This window comes from Mizuhopecten yessoensis, unplaced genomic scaffold, assembly GCF_002113885.1.
Source record: "Mizuhopecten yessoensis strain PY_sf001 unplaced genomic scaffold, ASM211388v2 scaffold6505, whole genome shotgun sequence".
Lineage (NCBI taxonomy): Eukaryota > Metazoa > Mollusca > Bivalvia > Pectinida > Pectinidae > Mizuhopecten > Mizuhopecten yessoensis.
In genome coordinates, this window is record NW_018406583.1 from 1,137,770 (window position 1) to 1,143,769 (window position 6,000).

At 35.2% G+C, this 6,000-nt stretch overlaps 1 protein-coding gene across 1 annotated transcript in view; it reads right to left on the reverse strand.

Annotated features, from left to right (window-relative positions):
- Positions 1 to 5,623, reverse strand: part of LOC110452252 (serine/threonine-protein phosphatase 2A regulatory subunit B'' subunit beta-like) — a 74,169-nt gene extending 68,546 nt beyond the window's left edge. The window contains exon 1 of the mRNA XM_021500652.1: positions 5,483 to 5,623. The gene's annotated coding sequence lies outside the window, so the exon portion shown is untranslated. The remainder of the gene's footprint in view (positions 1 to 5,482) is intronic.
- Positions 5,624 to 6,000: the final 377 nt, after the last annotated feature.

Here is a 6,000-nt window from a genome sequence, read left to right on the forward strand (position 1 = left end):
CCATAAACTGGGCATTCAGATAGGAAATATACAAGGGCCGCCACACATAGATTTAACACAGAAACTTGGTCACCAGACATAAACTATACACAGAAACTTGGTCACCAGACATAAACCATACACAGAAACTTGGTCATCAGACATAGACTATACACAGAAACTTGGTCACCAGACATAGACTATACACAGAAACTTGGTCACCAGATATAGACTATACACAGAAACTTGGTCACCAGACATAGACTATACACAGAAACTTGGTCACCAGACATAGACTATACACAGAAACTTGGTCACCAGACATAGATTATACACAGAAACCTGGTCACCAGACATAGACTATACACAGAAACTTCGTCATCAGACATAGATTATACACAGAAACTTGGTCACCAGACATAGACTATACACAGAAACTTGGTCACCAGACATAGACTATACACAGAAACTTGGTCACCAGACATAGACTATACACAGAAACTTGGTCACCAGACATAGACTATACACAGAAACTTGGTCACCAGACATAGACTATACACAGAAACTTGGTCACCAGACATAGACTATACACAGAAACTTGGTCACCAGACATAGATTATACACAGAAACTTGGTCACCAGACATAGACTATACACAGAAACTTGGTCACCAGACATAGACTATACACAGAAACTTGGTCACCAGACATAGACTATACACAGAAACTTGGTCACCAGACATAGATTATACACAGAAACCTGGTCACCAGACATAGACTATACACAGAAACTTCGTCATCAGACATAGATTATACACAGAAACTTGGTCACCAGACATAGACTATACACAGAAACTTCGTCATCAGACATAAATTATACACAGAAACTTGGTAATCAGACATAGACTATACTGACATAGACTATACACAGAAACTTGGTCACCAGGCTTAGACTATACACAGAAACCTGGTCACCAGATATAGATCTCAACTATATACAAAGAAACTGGACCATCAGAAAATTAAAATTCAATGTACGATAATATGCAGAAACTGGACTACAAGACATTGACCATGACTATACACAGAAAGACCACTTGTTCACTTGGATATACACCAAACACAGACTATTTACAGAAACTGGACCATCAGACAGATTATTGGAGAGAAAATGTATTATCACACACAAAGAGGCCACATTCTGAGAATATTTAAAATAACACAAGGGACCTACAACAAGATGGGAAGTGGACCGATCAAGATATGGGGAGATATAATGACACAACTTGGTGTATATACATGTAGCTTGGATAACTCCAGGAAATTATATCAGAAATCAATTTCTTCAAACAGGAATACATGTTCCTTCAATCTCACATAAGTGCACATTTGGATCCATATCTTTTGAGACTCTTTTGAGATATCTTTATGCACATTTGGATCCATATCTTTTGAGACTCTTTTGAGATATCTTTAGAGTGCTAAACATTTCACATGGTCAAACACAGACTCTGGATAAGTCAGCAGTGTTATGTATAATAAGACATACGTGTATAATGGGTTGATGAAGGGAGACAACTCATAAAGCTGCTAACTAAGCAATATTTGATATAAATGGCCAGTAATATTTCCTGTAGACTTACAATTTATATATACTTTTTTTCTCTTACAGACTGGTCTTTTTTACAGTATGAAGTGTAATTAATATATAAATTGTGATCTAAATTGGAAAATTATTAGAAATCAAAACAAAATGTCTCTCAATAATTAACCAAAGAAACGGAGCATGGAACGTGATCACCAATTATCTCTAATACAGTATTACTGTTAATTGTTTCCATCGAGCCTTGAAGCACTAGCCAGAACCGTAATTTTTTCTTTCGTGTTGGAGCAATTTTTTCTGTCTGTTCACAGACAGGCTTCGCTGGTTTTGAACCTTTCCTCCAACTTAGCAACATCACCATGGTTGGTTTCACGTGGTTATAAACCGGAAGTAATGTTCGGTAACTACTAAAATCTAGAACCCAGTCTCCCAATCACTCATCGAAACTTCAACAAATACCGTATTTTACAATAGGATTAGAACTTGTGACAGCTTTATAGTGCAAAATATATACCATTTATAATATTTCCATTATTTTGGAGGAAAATTGCAACTAGTCCAGTCGGACTAGGTAAATATTTTCAATACTAGTCCAGACTTAAATTTACTAGTCGTGGACATCGGACTAGTGCCTAACGTCGCAGACTGAGATATTCAAGTCATACAACTTACAACAGGACCATATGAAGACTTTCAGGCTTCAATTAAAATTGGGACCAACATATACTTGAAGGGGACCTAAAGGTCAAGTATAAAGAAAGTTCTTTGCATTATATAGTGTCTTAAAGTATACTTGTGATGTATTTTCATAACTAGCAATATAACAACCTGATTTCACATCCCTGTATCTTTTTGTGTATTTAAACTTTTTTACTTGGTTTCTCTGTTAAGTATTTGAGGTAATAAATTTAACAAGCACACATTTGAAAATTTGTCTGCAAAAACATCCAACCCTGGGTTACAAACACGCTACATATATACTGAAAAAGACACTGAAGATATCTTCTTTTCTTTTCAAAAGAACAGCATGTTACGGTTGCAATGTTCAATAATGATAACAAGTTCATGTACTATAACAGTATTCATTTAAAATTGTGTGTCAGGTTTTAATTTAATATCATCAGAGTCAACTTCTACATATATGTATGTAACTTCTAGGGCTGGAACGGGTAACTGAGTACCTGGTGGTGGTTCGGTTACAAGTACTATCCGATTAGCAAATCCATGTACTCAAAAAACCATCCCAAAATGTAGGTCAGTATTTATTGACATCTCGGCCAGAAATGTCGCTCCTGAATGCTGATTGACAGACCTTCAAAACACTCATGATCAGTATACTTGCTTTACCATATATATTGAGATCATGTAAATAATTAACTTTGAATGTTAACATAATATCGACTGACATTCTGTTAAACAATGTAACTCATCATTCACCGGCAGCTTTGGTCAGTGTTCCGACCAGAAATGATGCGCAGAAATATGCGCGCATAGCGTTGACAACACATAAGAGTGAAGTGAGACTACAAAAATTTCCCTATCAGGAGGCTAGCGATATGTAACAAATTCATATATATAAAACGATAACTGTATTCACAAGACATAAGTATTGAGTTATCTTTGTTTATGTATTAAATGAATTAAGTAATCATATTTTTATAAAAATAAAGAGCCATTGGTGTCCGTATGTCATTGCAACAGTTAACCGGTTTCGGTTCGGATAACCACACAGTTATTTGAGTGGCATTTTTTCTAACCGTTGAGCCCATGGTTGCTTCATTCTAAAGGGATTTCCCCTTTAGCTCAATGTGAAGAGCGACAGACTGTTTAGATGAATTACAGACGTTTCGCCCCAAAACCGTAATGCCCTAATATAAACCAGTTTGCCCCAATTTTTTTTCACATCGCCCCAATTTTCAGTTCAGTTCGCCCCAAGTTAGACAACCATATCGCCCCAAAATTTCTTTTCGATCCAAAATCCGTTTAGCCCCAAAAACTATATCTCCCCAAAAATTCTGTATCACCCCAGCCGCAACGAACCTATATTGAACTATAAAAGGCAGGTAATGGGAGGTAACTCTTTCAATTTTAGAGCTGTGACTATTTCCTTGTCAATATCAATAATTAATTTCTTGTTTCGAATAATTTCACGTGGAATTAATCTAATTATCTTAAACATAATATCATCTAAAATATACAAATACATGTGGAACATAGATATTATAGATATGATACCTTAACTATCTACGGCACGTGTGGAAATAATCTAATTATCTTTTACATATACCTGAATATTATTGTACAACTATACATATATATATAGAGAGAGATAATTATTAATTACTTACAACAACAACTTCTATTAACAAATGATACAACATAATATAACACAAAGATATGTTTCATGCACAATACAGAATACATCACTTAATATTTTTGTGGATACATTTTCCTAACGCTGTTATTTTAATAACACCTGCCATCAATGCAGCGACTCAAAATGCAAAGGAACCAGGAAACTAATTGCCTCTCTGATCTAAGTAATTTACTACAGATCGTTGATATATGGCTTTGTTGTTTGTTTAATAGCTACAGGCATCAAAGTTCGATTACAAGATGTACACATACATAAAAGAAATATATTCTTTATAATAGCACTTAACATACAACACATGAAAACATGGATTTATTGTTTATTTTAAAGCCACACGCGTCGGTGTATGATGAAAGAATGTACGCAATGCTACATTTCACTGACTCACATCTTACGGAAACATAAACTGAAAACGAACGTTAAAGGAAACTTATCACTTTTACTATTCCGGCTTTGAAAAACTAAAATAAAATCTATGTATATATGATGCGCTGAGCTTTCCGTAGTATACACGAAACAAGAGTTATTCCCCTTAGCACAGTGAACACAATCACGTAATAATGGGAAAATAAGCAAGCTCCTTTTTTTGGAAGGGGGGCGTTATATTTTTGGGTGGCGAACTAGTTGGGGCGTTATGGTATCTTGGGGCAAACTATTGGGGGCCTTATGGTTTTTGGGGCAAACTGGTTTGGGGCGATATGAATCAAATTTGGGGCGTAACGGTTTTGGATGGGATCGTTGTTTTTGGATATTTGTGATAGGTGTTTGAAAATCGATCAGAAAATGTTAGGTTTAAAAACATTAGCGGGTAAGTAAATTTTCAAACATGGCTTCCCTTGTTATTATGTACATGGTAAATAAGGAGACCTCATATATAAATTGATAAATTGAACCGTGCCCCTGTGTCCATTGCTTATAGTGTGTTGATTAGTAGCTATAAATAGCACATAGGAAAAATCATGCACTACACACTGAAGTCAACACACTGAAGTCAATGGAACAAACAAAGTCAGTGATCTCGCTTGTCATTTTCACAAAAAGTTAGACATCAGAATTGAAAACTTTTTGAGTACAAATGCAACATTACTTCATTGTGTTATTTGATTTAGTTGACAGAATAATGTTTTTTTGCTCTAAGTGTTTAAAAGAACTTTGTGTGGTTTTATTTCAACTTTTCCCCATTTTAGTGATAAAATTGTTACTGTACTGAGACGGTAAGTGTTACCCAAATGCAAGATTATCATGCAGGGAGTGGTTACCAGGTAATGTTATTAGTAAGAAGGGTTCGAATATCTTTTACTGTGGTCATTTTTATCTTATACCGTTTCATTACCTTTCATTAAAAAGGGTGTATGTTTATCAAAAATAAGGTATGTCATATTGTCCACTCCGTTTTTAGTAGCCAAACTATAGTTTTCCGAACCATAACAATACTGTCAATACTCAATAGTCACCTGGTCGGTAGGCTATTTTGTTTTTGGAGCCTGCTATATGCATTTATGAAGCCTGACATTCATTGTGTACTTACTTGTCGATATGAGCAACTCAGACATTTACGTGTTCTCTCAGCAGCCCCAGTTGTCACTGAAGATAACACATTCTTCAATTCGAACGAATTATAATGGCTATTTCGGTGAACTAAACAAGTAGGATCTTGCCGCCGCAGACAATCCGGAAGTGTCAGAAATATGCGGAAGTGGTCGACTAAATTATGAACGGATAACGAGAAATACCCGGATTTTGTCAACTAGAAACTAAATATATTTCCTCTTTCGGTTTTCTTTGGCGAACACATATGCCAAATTCAACGTCTACTTGAAATGGATATTATTATCATTTTCATGATAGATAAAACAAAATTATTAAAATCTCCAAAGTAAAATGCTGAAAGAAACCTCTTAATAAACAAACAATGTAATTACATTGCAACACGTTGTCGTTTAATATAATAAGTGTACGTATTAAATGTGTTGTACCGTTTCAAGACCAATTGTCCCCTTTAAATTTGTCAAGCTATGACTGGGTGAGCGATTTGTATTGTACTGT